This window comes from Moschus berezovskii, chromosome 18 (genome assembly GCF_049115385.1).
Source record: "Moschus berezovskii isolate FMDL1 chromosome 18, NW_MosBer_1.0, whole genome shotgun sequence".
Taxonomy (NCBI): Eukaryota; Metazoa; Chordata; class Mammalia; order Artiodactyla; family Moschidae; genus Moschus; species Moschus berezovskii.
The window spans coordinates 45,558,138-45,574,814 of NC_142477.1; the positions used below are offsets into that span (position 1 = coordinate 45,558,138).

The window sequence follows — 16,677 nt, forward strand, 5'->3', positions numbered from 1 at the left end:
CCTACAAGGTCCAGGCCCGCGTCCCGGTACCCCTCCTGCCTCCCGTTTTCCCCCTCCCCCGGGCCAGCCCCCCGCTCCGGATTGGTCCTTCGGGAAACGCTGCGGGGCGCCTGAGTCCCGGCTGCAGAGCCCGGGCCGGGCCGGTGGGCGGGGTCTGCCACGGCCGCCCCTGACAGCTCCCGAGCCTTTGGCCCGGCCACTGCGCTCTGACACCCACGCAGCGCCCGCGCCCGAGCCCACCACCCGGAGAGCCCGGCCGGGCGCCGCGCAGCCGAGCCCGCGAGCGGAGCTCGCCACCAAGGTAAGCGAGGCCCGCGGGGCTCGCAGCCGGCACCCCACCCGGCCGCCCCTTCCTCCGCCAGGCTGCCGACTTGGGTGTTGAGCAGGGACGCCTCTCCTCCCCGGAACCCCAGGGCAAAGAGAGACCCAACTCCCGGCGGGGGTGGGCGAATTGGGGTCAGAAGAGGATTAGCGCTCTTTAGGGGCGCCCCCTCCGAGGCCCATCGCGCCTGGGAGGCGAGCGCGTTGGAGGCGGAGGCCGGGGTGCGCCGGCGAGAGCAGCCTGCCCGTGCGTGGGGGCGTGAGCCCGGGGTGTGCGCGCCTGTGTCCCCGGCTCCCGGCTGGGTGCGGACGCCCAGGTCTGTGCGCGCACCCCCAGCCTCACCCCGCGCACCCCAGCTGCGCGCCACCAGCGCCCCCGGGCGCGAGCCCGGAGCCGCAGAGTTTGAATTGAGTGCCGGGGACCTGCGTGACCCCGGAGGGCGGTGGGCAGTGAAGGGCACTGACAGCTAACGGCGGTGGTCCAGAGGAGTGGACCCTCCATCACACTCACGCTACGACGCGCCCCTAAAGAAAGACGCTCCTTTGGAAAGACTGTACAAGTAAAGAAGAGCCTGTCTCTTCTTCCCTGAGGTCCCTTCAGGAATATTAGAAGCCCTAGGATTCGGCGACCCGACTCGGAAAGGATCGCAACAGGGTTTTTAAAATACTGTTTCCGATCAGCTCTGTGTGCCTGACCCAGTATCTGAGCAGATGGAGAGGTCAAGGCACCCGATAAAGGTGCTCTTAGCCCCAGTAAGGGCAGCGGAGATTCAGCCATCTGCACTTTTTCCTTCCGTTTCTCTCCCTCCTCCTCCGTCCCTTGCCGGCTCTTCTCCCCACCCCCTCCCGGTTTTCCGTCCTCCCGACTTTATTAGACAAGAGGGCTCTCTGTTAGACCCACCCTCCCCCACCCTCTTCCTCACCCCATTTCAAACCCAGAGCGAAGGAACCACATTTTAAGCTCTCACCCGTGCAATTCAGACAAGTTTGGAAGTTAAACAAATCGCCTTTGCACTCGAGGCCGCGGGAATCCAGAAGGGAAACAAACAAAACCAGACCGAAGGATCGATTCCAAGGTTAAAATCAAAAGATTGCAAAGGGGACTTTTAAACGAGTATTTGTTTATGGCAATATGATTTTTTAAAATGTTTGTAAAATATGTATCACTCAAGCTTGCATCATCAGTATTCAATGTGATTCACAGAAGAGCTTCAAAAGATGGTTTCTGTTAGTGTTGCAAAAGCACTTCTAATTTTGGTTGCCCTGGTAACTGGAGAAGTCGCCCGGCACTGTTGAGAGACTGCCTGGATGGAACCGGGAACCGTTCTTGAGGAGACCTCCCCAAGCCCCCTCATGTTACCATGGTAATAATAATTGAGCCCAGAAGATACTTGTTTCTTTAGGGTACTGAAGGCCCGAGGCATGTTGTTGTTGTTTAATTTTACCTTTGCAGAGTTTGCAGTTTGTGAGACAGATCTTCCCTCGCAGACAACTGATGGTAAACACTGCCCTCAGCCAATTGGTCCTGCTGGCCCAGCACTCTTCCCACAGTTCAGCTGCCCTAAGGAAGGGAGACGAGAACAGTGTTTGATGTGAAAGGAATCCTGGCCTGTGACCAGATTTCTCTGCCCATTTAGCATTAAATTTGGACTTCTAATTAGCTTTCTAATTAGGAGGTGGAGGAATTCGAGAGGAAAGCCCGAAAAGAGGCTAATAGGGAAAAAGTCCAACTCTCCACGGACTGGTGCTTTGTATGCTGTTGAATTTGCCTAGTAAAGTCCTCATAGGTTTATTTTTGGCTTGACCACTGTTAAGTGGTAAGCCTGGAAAAACCTTCAGAGAGGTCTCCTTCTGTGCTAGGGGAAAACGTGGATTGATATTTAGTTTGAGGTGTGTGCTCTTTTCTAATAACAACTGCATTTAGAATAAAGGCAGTTTTGTGTGAAACCTAAATTTCCCAGTAATAACTACAGATAGACCATAGAGCCCTTTATGCTGTTGGTTTGGCCTTAGATATTCAGTTAAAGAGGTTTAATTTGGGCAGAGTAATGGTCCCATTCAAATACTTTTATTAGTACATGTTGATGTCTTTAAAGGACCCTAATTCTTTACACATTCACAAGAACTAAGCATTGAAACCTATACATTTAATTTACATATTGATAGCATATGATTGGAAAAGTTGAAAGCCAGTCCTTAGACTTAAACAATTTTTTTAAAAAAAGAACATGGTGCTTCCCTGGTGGTCCAGTGGCTAAGACTCTGTAAAGTAGGGATCTGAGGTTTGATCCCTGGTCAGGGAACTAGATCCCACATATCCCAACTAAGAGCCCATGCAGCCAAATAAATATTAAAATTTTTTTTAATTAAAAAAAGAACTTGTTTTAATAGGTTAATGTTTTCAGCCAAATATCTAATTCCATTTTTAGAAACTTAAAAATTAAAATATAATGTGAAAATCCAACTGCATTCTTTGAATCTCATGATATATTACTCTAAGGACTAAAGACTGTTAATTCATTTGCTGATTTTCTTTCAGTTGTTGAAATGACAACTAAAATTAGTTTATAAAATGAGTCTCATTCTATGTTTTCACTTTCCATGGTCATTCTAGAAAAAGTTCTCTATAATTGAAGTTATAAATTTCAAGAAAAGAAGAAAATAGTCAAAGTTCTTATGATGACAGTGTCTATAATTTGAATTAGGCAGATCACAGTTCTTAAATTACTTTTTCTCAAGAACTTCAAAGATAGCTCAACCATTGTCATATAGCATCCTGAGGAATATTAACCAGTTTTATGGATAGGCAAGTTGTGTTCAAAAGACTCAAGTCATTTCAGGTAACTACTTGGAAAATTAAGAAATGAAAACTAAAACCACCTGGCATGTCTAGGAATATGAGTATCAGGTAGAACTCAGAGAAAATCTAGGTGAGAAGAGAGACAAGGTACAGTGGCAGGAATAATTTGGGATTAAGAGAAAAATAAAACAGTAGGGGAAAAAGAGTCTTAAATGAGAAGAAAACTCACAGATTAAAGGGAAGGAAGTAAAAAGAAAAATAGTGTAATGGGAGCTATACAGAAAAACAAAAAACACAAGTTGGGGAACAGGAAGCTAAAACAAACTCTATTTTTCACCTTTCATGGAGAACAGAGAACCTGATGCTTTTCAAGAAAGCTCTTGCTGTCCTATTTAGCCAAATTCTCCAATTTAGAGGCTCTCTGGGAGGACTGAGAGTGGACCAAAACTCACTTCCAGTGGTATGGCCTTCCCATCTGCTGGCCAGACCTGCTTCTTCTCAACCCTTCAGCCTCCAAGAAAGCTTTCTACTCTGCGATGGCTGGATCATTTAGTTGGGTGGTTCTTAACTTTAAGTTGCAAGCTTCACTTTTAAAAACTGCTCAAGTTGTTATCAGCTGAGTGCATTCATCTATAATTTTATGTATTATAGCATGTTAAAAGATTCTAACAAAAAACAGTCCCTCTCTTGGGTTATGATTGCTCTGCTCTTTCTTAGCTGTTTGATCATCCTTCCCTAGTTGGAAATAATTCTCTTATGTGGCTGGTCCTTGAGTTATCAATTTTAGACAGAATCTGTACACTTTCTTTTATTACAAGGGAGGATATAGCTCTCTTACTCCTCCCCTCCAACTTCCTCTTCCTCCATTTTTGCAACACAGTTGGTGGGAAAAAATCAGCCAGAGCACCATTAGTATAAGCCTTTATTTGCAAACGCCAGGCAGGGGAATGCTCCAGAGAGGGAAGAAAGACTGTACGTTTCCTAGGACTCTAGCCAGAGCAGCCAAAGTTCAGTTAATTTCAGAAATAGGGAATTTGGGATCGACATGTACACACTGCTATATTTGAAATGGATAACCAACAAGGACCTACTGTATAGCGCAGGGAACTCTACTCAGTGTTATGTGGCAGCCTGGGTGGGAGGTGAGTTTAGGGGAGAATGAATACATGTGTGTGTATGGCTGAGTCCCTTTGCTCTTCACCTGAAACTATCACTGTTAACTGGCTGTACTCCAATATAAAATTAAAAAGTTAAAAAAAAAAAAGGAAATAGTTGGTCAAGGATAGAAAATGGAGGAATTGCTCTTTCAAATTGGTAGCCATTATTTGAGTAAAATGGATTTTCTACAGCGGAGTGGGAAGGAAGAGTCAGGGCCTAATATCTTGTGCTAGGATGGTGAGAAGGGAGGGTGCAGGAGGAAAGAACTTGCACACGTCTCCGTGCAAAGCTCTGCCCTATTAGGGCTTCTCACAAGTGACATCACAATGTTAATTACATCAACATTGCATCTGCATGACAATGACTGTGCAATTATTTTTCACTGCAGCCGAGTTGTGGACTGTGGATGTATTTCTTTTTCTGTGCAACTATTTTGGGGAAAATAAATAGTCTTTCGTTTGTTTGCTTTTTAGAACCTATCACCATTTATTCTAGTGGCTCTTTAAAATGCCTCTCCTTGGTTTTTTTTCACACAATGAAATGCATCTGCCAATCTTCTTCCTTCTGGGCCCCACCCCAGCCCTCTGAATGGACCCCCCAGTTCTCCAGTCTGAACCAGTTTTCTGATGGCCGGGACATATAGGGGCCTTCCGAGATTTCTCTTCACCCTGCTTCTGTGTTGATAACCTGTTCTCCCTGTTCTCTTGTCTTCTTTCTTGGTTTATGCTTTTCATTTTATAAAGCATCTGTTTTGCTATAAATAGCTTCTTAAAGGGGAGTATAGGAAGTAAATTTGGGGGACTTTGCATGTCTAGAAAAGTCCGTTTCACTCTTACACTTAATTGATGATTTGCCTGCGTTTAGGATTCTCGGCTGGAAATTCATTCTTGCAAATTTCCAAAGGCATTGATTTATCCTTTTCCAGCTTCCAGTGTTTCTGAAAGTTCAGTGACATTATGGTGCTAGATTCTTGGCATGAGTTCTATTTTTTCTATCTGGAACCTTGTGGGGTTCTCTCATTTTTTAAATGAAATTTCCCTGAGTATAGATTCACTTTCTCTGGGTTATGTTCATCTACCTGGTGGAGCCAGAAAACACGTCCTGCACTTTCAGGGAAGTAATGATGTAGACGTACTTGGAAAATTACTCCATTTTATTGGGTTTTTTCCCTTGTCATGTGTTGATTATTGTTAATTGTATCAATCCAGGGTTTTTAGCTTTGAATAAATTGGTTGCTGTCCTTTGGAATCATGCATGCTGCCAGACCAGTTTCTCTGTTCTCACCACTTTTTGTCTTTCAGAAACTGATCTCTAGTGTCAATCACATAGGATCATATCCTTAACTTTACTAATAATTTTGGTGCTTTTTGGGCATTTGCTTTATGTACATATTGGTTTAAAGATGTTAATCTAAGCACAAAGATGGAAAATTTGTTATAGGATGTGAAGGCCAAGTCTAAAATGCTGGTACAGCTTTCAAACCTTTCATGTCAATTATTGTTAATTTGCAGAGTAGGTATCTCTCTGGAATGTAGACTTGCACACCCTCACATTTTATAGTGGAGGAAACCAATCCAGAGATGTTTAGCGTGGAGTCATTTCTCCTGACTCATTGCTAAACCCTTATTCTTTCACCCTGTCTCCTCTCGCTCCCTGGTTACTTTGGCTTATGTTTCTTTTTCTTTTCATTTCTTAATCTTTTTTAAAAAATAATAATTAATTTACTTTTGGCTGTGCTGGGTCTTTGTTGCTGCGTGGGCTTTTCTCTAGTTGCGGCAAGTGGGGGCTCGTTTTCCTCGTTTCTCTAGTTGCAGCTGTCTAGTTGCTGTGTGTGGGCTTCTCATTGTGGTGGCTTGGCTTGTTGAGCATGGGCTCTAGGTGTGCGGGCTTTAGTAGTTGCGGCACGTGGGCTCAATAGTTGCAGCTCCCCAGCTCTAGAGCACAGGCTCGATAGTTGTGGCAGTCAGGCTTAATTGCTCCACAGCGTGTGGGGTCATCCCAGACCAGGGATTGAACCTGCACTGGCAGGAGGGTTCTTTACTGCTGAGCCACCAGGGAGGCCCTTCATTTCTTAATCTTATTTCCTTAGTTTTAAAGAAACATAATTCCTTACTATCCGTTCAGTTCAGTCGCTCAGTCGTGTCCGACTCTTTGCGACCCCATGAATCACAGCACGCCAAGCCTCCCTGTCCATCACAAACTCATATCGAGTCAGTGATGCCATCCAGCCATCTCATTCTGTCGTCCCCGTCTCCTCCCACCCACAATCCCTCCCAGCATCAGACTCTTTTCCAGTGAGTCAACTGTTTGCATGAGCTGGCCAAAGTATTAGAGTTTCAGCTTTAGCATCAGTCCCTCCAATGAACACCCAGGGCTGATTTCCTTCAGGATGGACTGGTTGGATCTCCTTGCAGTCCAAGGGACTCTCAAGAGTCCTCTCCAACACCACAGTTCAAAAGTATCAATTCTTCAGCGATTAGCTTTCTTCACAGTCCAACTCTCACATCCATACATGACCACGGGAAAAACCATAGCCTTGACTAGACGGACCTTTGTTGGCAAAGTAATGTCTCTGCTTTTTAATATGCTGTCTAGGTTGGTCATAACTTTCCTTCCAAGGAGTAAGACATTATAAAATATGTATTCGAAAGTAGTACATGTTACAGAAGCAGCAAGTAACAGTGGTTAAGTCTAATTCTGGAACCAGCCTACTGGGTTTGAATCCTGTCTCTGTGACTTACTGTGTGACCTTGGGCACATTGTTTGACCAATTTGTGCCTCAGTTTGGGGGCCCATAGTAATGTACCGACCTCCTCACATAGTTGTGAGAATTAAATAGTTGATTCATGTGAAGTCCTTAGAGTGGTGCCTGGCATACAGTGAATGTCAATGTCGCTAGTATTATTGTCAAAAGTACAGAAATAAATGTTAAAAGAAATAATCTATTATTATGTCTCTACTACCATCGATAATTCCAACTAGAGAGATGACGGTGGTTAACATTTCAGAAGGTTGCTTTTTGGTAGTTAAAAAAAAAAAAGGAATGTTGTACATGCAATTTTATTGTTTATTTTTCCACTTGATAGTTTGAGCTTTTTCCCCATATCATTGATTATTTGGTATTCTTCTGGGTGATATTGATATATTGGCTTCCTGTATTCATCATAACACAGAGCCTTACAAATTAGGTTCTTCATAAGAACCACCTGACTGGGAAGCCAGTTCTTCTTTCTGGACCCCTTCGGGTTTAGAACAGGTATACAGAGGGGTCCTCCCATCATGAATTTGAGAAGACCATGTTACAGTGATGACAGGTCTTCTCTTTCTGTACACAATGAAAGTATTCTGGAGATGGCACCTGAAATGTGTGCATTAGAACAGTGATGGGGGTGCTCATATGAAAAGATTATGGAGGAGGAGGGGGAAGAATGGGGGAGAACCAGATGGCCTTGGTGGTGGGGTGGCACTCAGTGGGGCCATCACCCGTGGACGTGTGGGTCTCCCCACCCACACAGCAAGACCACATGGAATGTGGATCTGATATTTTGAATTTTCCTTGGAACCTCAGCAATTCTGTGAGGCTGGGAAGCCAATGAAAAGGCTTCTGTGTGCAGACACATCCTGAAAGCTGGAGCTGCTTTGATCTCCTGGGAGAGCTGACGTGACTTGGCCTCTCCCCAGGACATGATAGTCACCAGCCTGCTGCACTCACACAGGACCTGTGTGGCCAGAAACAGCCAATCTAGCAATGTCTCCAGAATTTTGGAATTGAGCCTTGAGCAGCCCAGTGAAGACCCATGCCTCTTGAGAGCACTCCTTCTAACACTGAGATGAATGGATGTTAGTGGGTTTGTGTTCTGTCACGTCACATGTACTAGATAGAGAGTTACTGTCTTCCCAGGAGGAGGCAGAGAGGTTCTTCAGAGGATTGTGGGCTGGATATCCGACTTTGGATGGCGAGATGTAGAAGGTGATACAGAAGGTGAGGAGGGAAGCTTCTGTCTTGCCTAAACTCAAGCTTCCTTAAGAGTCACCCTCTCTGTATAGGACATCATATGCATGTGAGAACCAGTCTGTGTGCTTTGGTGACTACTCTTTGCCAAGAAAAGTAAAGAAGATTTACCAAAACCACAAAAAGAGTGACATGGTTAATATCTGTAGGAAATGGGATGCAACGAGTTTTAAAGGTTAGTATATCGCAGTGCAAAGACTCTTGGCGTAAAGCTGTTTGTCTCATTGCTGAAATGTTCAGCGAGAGTTGAAAATTAGTGACTTTTTGTTCAATGCTAGATTGTTTGGTTGGAAGTGGCCCATCAGAACAGAGACTAAAATTCACATACAGACTATTACTCCCATTCTTGGGTAGCAAGATATGTTTTGATCATATTTAACTATGGAAAAAAATTTAAAACCTTTTAAACTTTTCTGAACTTCTAGTTCAGATAAATACGTCATGGACACAGTCAAACAGCACTAGTTCTTGTAGCAGACAATGAGGTACAGATTTTCCCACCCTTTACATTGCCTCAAGTTCAAGTACATTTACAAACAATAAAACATACTCACTTTCTACTTCCCTGACCTACACTTCCTTATTTTAGCACTTGCTGAATCACAGGGGCAGATTCTTTCAGGCCAAATCTTCTTCAGGTTTTCCCTGAACATGGCCCATACCGCCTGTGCTCTCTGGGTCCCATCCTTTCTGTACAAATGTCTAGCCCAGTGCTTTGAACGTTGTATTTAGTTATCTACTTATGTATTCACCTTGCCCCCCTAGCTGATGATTTAACCACATCCATGTGACTCTTGGGGAGGGACCTCATACCATTGGTTTAAAGTAGGCAGACCCTTAAAAACAGTCTGCTGAACTGGACACTTCAATTCAATAACAGGATTGTTATTGGAGGAATATTCCCCAGTGGAGTAAGAGTGTAGCAACCTCACATTGCTTAGGTGAGAGCAAGAAAAGGGCTTCCCAGGTGGTTCTAGTGGTGAAGAATCTGCCTGCCAGTGCAGGAAACATGGGTTGGGTCCCCAGGTTGGGAAGGAAACAGTAACCCACTCCGGTATTCTTGCCTGGGAAGTCCCCATGGACAGAGGAGCCTGGCGGGCTGCAGTCCATGGGATCAAAAAGAGTCAGACAGGACTGAGCACGAGTGAGAGAGCAAGGAAGAGGGGGCGAATGATCTCTTGTTCAACCTCATCCTTTCCTGCAGCATCTGTTCTGGGAGGGCACCCTGTGACACACACAGCTCCTGCTCCCAAGACCAGGGGAAGCCGGAGCACCTGTGCACCTGTGGTATGCACAGTTGAAGCACAGGGTCTGAGGTCAGAAAAGCCTGGACTCTGATGCTTATTGCCTGGATGACTTTAGAAAAGTGACCACGTTCTTTTGAAGTTCCTGGAAAATGAGGAAAATTGCAGGCACCTTTCAGGGCTGCTGTGAGGATGGAAGAAAGTATACACAAGACTGCTTCTGACTTAGGATTTTTCAACTTTATGATGGTGTGAAAGTGACACACGTTCAGTAGAAACCAGACCTCCAGTTTTGAATTTTAATCTTTTCACAGGCCAGCGATACTCTCTCATGATGCCAGGCAGGGGCAGCCAGCTGCAGCTCCCAGTCAGGCACACAATCACAAGGGCAAACCACTGAAATCCTTACAGCCAATCTCTGCACAGACCACCTTCTGTTTTTCACTTTCGGTACAGTGGTCAATCAGTTGCCTAGGATATTCAACACTTTATTATAAAAAAGGCTTCGTATTAAATGATCTTGCTGACTGTAGGTTCCCAGGTGGTGCTAGCAGTAAGGAACCTGCCTGCCAATGCAGGAGATGTAAGAGATGCCAGTTTGATCCCTGGGTCGGGAAGATCCCCTGGAGGAGGGCATAGCAACCCACTCCAGTATTCTTGCCTGGAGAATCCCATGGATAATGGAGCCTGGCAGGCTACAATCCGTAGGGTTGCAGAGTTGGACACGACTAAAGCATCTGAGCAGGTATGCACAAACAGGTTAATGTAAGTGATTAGAACATGTTTAAGGTAGGTGAGGCTAAGCTATTATTTCAGCTAAAAGAAGTTTATTTTTCTTGCAGAAGAGCAGTTCTAGATGGATGTATGTGTCTATTCAGGCTGTCATAACAAAATGCCATAGACTTGGGGACTTAAGTGCCAGAAATGAATTTTCTCACGGTTCTGGAGCCTGAAGTCTGAGATCAAGGTGGCAAGCTGGTTAGGTTCTGCTGAAAATGCCCTTCTTGGCTTCTTGCTGTCACATGGGAGGGAGGGAGAGAAAAAGGCTCTTATTAGTATTGGACACTAAACCCATCATGAGGGCCCCACCCTTATGACCTCATCTAAACCTAATTGTGGGCTTCCCAGGTGGCTCAGTGGTAAAGAATCTGCCTGCAGTGCAGGAGATGTGGGTTTGATCCCTGGGTGGGGAAGATCCCTGGAGAAGGGAAAGGCAGCCCACTCCAGTATTCTTGCTTGAAGAATCCCGTAGATGGAGAACCTCGGTGGGCTACGGTCCATGGGGCTACAAAAGAGTTGGACACAACTTAGAGACTAAACAACAACAGATGGTTGGATGGTATCACCGACTCAAGGGATACGAGTTTGAGCAAACTCCCAGAGACGGTGAAGGACAGGGAACCTGGCGTGCTGCAGTCCATGGGGTCACAGAGTCAGACACAACTTAGCACCTGAAAAACAGCAACTCCAGGGGATCTTCCCAGCCCAGGGATCAAACCCGCATCCCTTGCATCTCCTGTACTGGCAGGTGGATTCTTTACCGCTGAGCCAGCAGGGAAGCCCTCATCACTGACTGACAGGGCAACCATATGTCCCAGCTGGTCATGGAAAGCCCTGATTTACACCTGTTCCCCAGAGTGATTGTTACTATCACCCCCTTCAGCTCTCCAAGTGTCTTGATTTGAATGACAAATTCTGTGTCTCCCTATTTATTGAGCACTTGTTATTTATTATAGACGCTCATTAAACAGTAGTTATTAATAAGGGGGATAGACTACAACTATAGATAAATTACACGCCAAGATTTCACATGATGTTCTAACTGCAGTTCACTGGTCTTATCGTTTTGACAGTCTGTGGCTGGCTGTTCTTCAGCTCCACGCCTCCATGTTTGCTATGACTTCCTTTTTTAAAGGCATCCCTTAGGTTTTGCAACCATACTTGACTATCACTTTGAATTTTGAAAGGAAAGACTTAGAGTCGAGATAATTTGCATGTTCAAACATCCTGACTAATTTTTGTTTATGTTTTCCCTTGGGAAATATTATGTTACCAAGTAGATTACTATATTAGTATCCCAATATCCGGAGAAGGCAATGGCAAGCCACTCCAGTACTATTGCCTAGAAAATCCCATGGATGGAGGAGCCTGGTAGGCTGCAGTCCGTGGGGTCGCTAAGGGTCGGACACGACTGAGCGACTTCACTTTCACTTTTCACTTTCCACTGTCACACATTGGAGAAGGAAATGGCAACCCACTCCAGTGTTCTTGCCTGGAGAATCCCAGGGACGGGGGAGCCTGGTGGGCTTCCGTCTATGGGGTCACACAGAGTCGGACACGACTGAAGTGACTTAGCAGCAGCAGCAGCAGCAGCATCCCAATATCACACTGCTACTTTAAGGAGTAACCATGTCATAGATTTTGATAGTTAAGTTGCCTATTGAAGTGGTAATGCTGGACTGATGTCTTCAAGGTACCAAGGACTCCTATTCCTGACCCATTCCATGCTCCCATCCCTGACCACCCTTAATGTGGTTTGGAATTATTTTTAGGAATTTTTCTTCCCTGGAAGTTATCATCTCTACCTTCTCTGCTAACCTCTCTTCCCCATTCATGAAAACTCATTTATTTTTATGAAATCTTTCTCAGGTAAGATTTTTGTTTCCTCAGCTTTTAACTTATCAGAAGATAGTATCATCTGCTGAGTACTTCCTAATTGAGCAAACTGATAGAAATACTGAGAAAGATTTCCTCCCCGTTTCATGCCCAGGACAACTCATTGCCTTTTTGGAAAGTTACATAAAACTCTGCACTTCTGTGGCTGTTCTGAATGACTCATATGTAACAGTTTTGCAGATACCTCTTTTAGAAGGTACAAAAGATGTTTGCTCACCTGAAATTTGGAGATAAGAGCAAGTGTACCAATCTACAGCATGAAAATGAAACAAGTGTGTTTGTATGTATGTGTTACTGAATACGATTCAATACACCGTTTTAAACATACTCATACAGAAAACCAAAAAATTGAACTTTGCTAAATTTATAGATTCATTTGGGGATGAGTTTACATGTTTTTGATAGTGAGTATTTGCTTATTAATGTGGTATTTTTTCCCATTTGTTAGGTATTTTGTAATATTCTCCAATAAATTTCCATAATTTTCTTAATTTATGTCCTTTGTTCGGAGAAGGCAATGACAAGCCACTCCAGTACTCTTGCCTAGAAAATCCCATGGACAGAGAAGCCTGGTGGGCTACAGTCCATGGGGTCGCTACTAGTCGGACATGACTGAGCAGACTTCACTTTCACTTTTCACTTTCATGAAATTGGGGAAGGAAATGACAACCCACTCCAGTGTTCTTGCCTGGAGAATCCCAGGGACGGGGGAGCCTGGTGGGTTGCCATCTATGGGGTCGCACAGAGTCGGACATGACTGAAGTGACTTAGCAGTAGCAGCAGCAGCAACCTCCTTTGTTAGATTGATTCTTAGGTATCTCACAAATTTTACTGCTACTCATACGAATGGAACATGTTTTATTATACTTCCTTATTATTACAAGATTATTATTGGTGAATTCAAATGTTATTGAATTTCCAGCAATATTGTCTCCTACAACGCTGTTAAACTTACTTATTAGTTTTAATAGCTTATGAATAGAGTCTCTAGTATTTTCAGTGTTTAAAATCTTTGTATAGAGAACAGACTTGTGGACACAGTGGGGGAAGGAGAGGGCGGGACAAGTTGAGAGAGTAGCGTGGAAACAGTTACATCACCATCTGTCACGCAGATAGCCAGTGGAAATTCACTGTAATATGCAGGGAACTCAGACTGATACTCTGTGACAGCCTAGAAGGGTGGGATGGGGTAGGAAGTGGGAGGGAGGTTCAAGAGGGAGGAGACATATGTATACCTACGGCTGATTCAAGTTGATGTATGTCAGAAACCAACACGATATTGTAAGGCAGTTATCCTCCAATTAAACATAAATAAAAGTTTTAAAAAAGAACAGCAAGAGAGAAGGTCTAATAAAAGGTCTTAAAAGGTCTAAAAAGAAAAGCCTTTGCAAATCAAAAGTTTTGTTTATTTTCAGTATTTAGTTCTTGTCTTCTTTCATTGGCTAGATGCTTCAATAAATATTGAATAGAAGCAGTGTTAGCAGGCAGTTTTGTCTTCTTTCTGATTTTGTAGGGAATGCTTCTAATATTTCTTCATTTAAAAAGATGTTTGCTATAGGGTTTTGGTAGATAGCCTTAACTTGGTTGAGCAAGTTCCCCTCTGTACCTAGTTTGCTAACAATTTTATTGATCATGAGTGTACATTTTTGTAGAAAGCTTTTTCTGCACCTGCTGAGATTTTTTTTTCTCATTTAATTGATTCATGTGTTAAATATACACATCTTCTATAATTAAGCCATGCTCACATTCTTGGGGGAAGTTTTAGTCAATCATATTTTTATAAATACACTGCCAGATTTGATTTAGTACTATGAGTTTTACAGTTTTGATATTTACGTTTGGGAGTGAAACTGGCTTGTAATTTTGCTTTTTTGTTCAGTCTGCTAAACTTACAACCGATATTCTATTCCAAGATGGCCTGAGCTGTGATCTAACTTAAAGTATAGCTTGTTTCTTCTCTGGTGTATACATATACAGCAAATATTGCTATGTGTTCTTATTTATTTATAGCTTTCTTTGAGGCACTCGGACTTGTTCAGCAATAATAATAATCATTATAAATTATTATTTGCTTTTTTTCTTGGTAGGTTGTCATCCAATAGCATAAGGCTATCTAGAGTTTCATCAAGTCAGTTTAGATCCTTATGTCGTTGGGAACAAAGGATATTTTCATTTGTGTTTGTACTGTCACTGATATTCATCAGGGCCAATGGTTCATTAAAAAGGAAAGCACTTTGAAGACTCTTCCTTAGGGAGGGAAGCTCAAGAGGGAGGATATACATATATATAATTATGACTGATTTGCGTTGATACAAGGCAGAGACCACCACAACATTGTAAAGCAATCACCCTCCAATAAAAAAGAAAGACTCTTCCTTTCCGATTCTCCTGCCTGACTTGCTGCTGTCTCTGACCCAGACCCAAGCTTGGACCTCAGGGCAGGGGCCTGTTCCTCTGTAGTGACCCTGCATGGGGGCAGCCAATGGAATCAGGAGGGCCTGGGGCCCAGGCTGGCCCTGACACTCACTTGCTCTCTGAGTTTGGACAAATTGCACAACCTGTGTGTGTGTGTGCTCAGTCGCTCAGTCATGTGCAACTCTTTTCGACCCCTTGGACTAGACTGCAGACTGCCAGGCTCCTCTGTCAGTAGAATTTTCCAGGCAAGAATACTGTAGTGGATTGCTATTTCCTCTTCCAGGGGATCTTCCCGACCCAGGGATCGAACCTGCTTCTCCTGTGTCTCCTGCATCAGCATGTGGTTTCTTTACTACTGAGCCACCTGGGAAGTTCCACTCAACCTCTGTAAACCTTAATTATTTCATCAATGCAATGAGAATTTTAGTATCTGTCTTACAGTGTTAGTCATAATGACTAATCAATAATATAAGCAACACGGTGTTGGTATATAGTAAATGCTTAATAAAAGTAGCTTTTAGTATACCTTCTCTGTTGTATTGAATAAAATGCTAGTAAGACTGTGAAGAAAGCTGATCGCCGAAGAATCGATGCTTTTGAACTGTGGTGTTGGAGAAGACTCTTGAGAGTCCCTTATACTGCAAGGAGATCCAACCAGTCCATTCTAAAGGAGATCAATCCTGGATGTTCATTGGAGGGACTGATGCTATAGCTGAAACTGCAATACTTTGGCCACCTCATGCGACGAGTTGACTCACTGGAAAAGACTCTGATGCTGGGAAAGGTTGGGGGCGGGAGGAGAAGGGGACGACGGAGAATGAGATGGCTGGATGGCATCACCGACTCTGTGGACATGAGTTTGAGTGTACTCCGGGAGTTGGTGGTGGACAGGGAGGCCTGGCGTGCTGTAGTTCATGGGGTCGCGGAGAGTCGGACACGACTGAGCGACTGAACTGAACTGAACTGAAGACTGTTCTAACACCAACTAAAAGTATGACTGCTTCCAAATGACCTTCCAAAAGTACCATTAGTTTATTGTTTATAGGTTTATATTAAATACATCACCTTTTATATATATTATGTTTTAAGTCTTTATTTTTAAAACAAATATTTATTTGGTGCCTACCACATCCTAGGACTGGATGCTGGGGAATATTGAGGATACAAGGTAAACAAGCAGCAAAGGTCAGTCTAGAAAGGCCAAACATAATTAGAATATGAGTTGATAAGGGATCAGATATGAGATATTAAGATAGAATATCAGGATGAGATCTGAAAAATCAAGAAATGAATTTCAGGGACTTCCCTGGTGGTCCAGTGGTTAAGAATCCACCTTCCAATGCAGGGGACCCAGATTCAATCGCTGGTTGGGGAGCTAAGATCCCATGTGCCAATGGACAACTAAGCCCGTATGCCACGACTACTGAGCCAGTGCTTGCTCTTGAGTAACTAAGAACCAGCACATGGTGGGACACATGTACACCCATGGCTGATTCAAGTCGATGTATGGCAGAAACCACCACGATATTGTAAAGTAGTTAGCCTCCAATTAAAATAAATTAATTAATTAAAAAAAAAGAACCAACACAGCCAAATAAGTCAATATTAGAATAATTATTTGGGCCTCCCTGGTGGTTCAGTTGGTAAAGGATCTGTCTGCAATGCAGGAGACCACCTACAATATAGTTGACCTGGGTTTGATCCCTGGGTGGGGAAGATCCTCTTGAGAAGGAAAATATGTAATAATACTAAATGAATATTTTTTTATAAATAAATGAATTTCAGAGGGCAGAACAGCTACTTCTGTCTGGTCTAACACCGAGAAGGTGGGATTTCATCAGGGTCCTGAAGACAGTGAGACAACGAGCAAGTGTGCTCCAGTCAGGGCAGCTGGGTTTGTCAGGCTTCCTGGGCATGAAAGGATGTTTTCCCATAGGAAAGGTAAAGATGTAGGAATAAAGTGCGTGATAGATTCAGATTTCAGAACTCCCTTCCGGGCTGCATGATTAACTGTGAGTCTTCGGGCTTAGGGCGAGGGAGGAGGACTGCCT

At 43.9% G+C, this 16,677-nt stretch overlaps 1 protein-coding gene across 1 annotated transcript in view; it reads left to right on the plus strand.

Annotated features, from left to right (window-relative positions):
* Positions 1-206: 206 nt before the first annotated feature.
* NIM1K (NIM1 serine/threonine protein kinase) overlaps positions 207-16,677 on the plus strand; it is an 80,195-nt gene continuing 63,724 nt past the window's right edge. The window contains exon 1 of the mRNA XM_055422101.2: positions 207-301. The gene's annotated coding sequence lies outside the window, so the exon portion shown is untranslated. The remainder of the gene's footprint in view (positions 302-16,677) is intronic.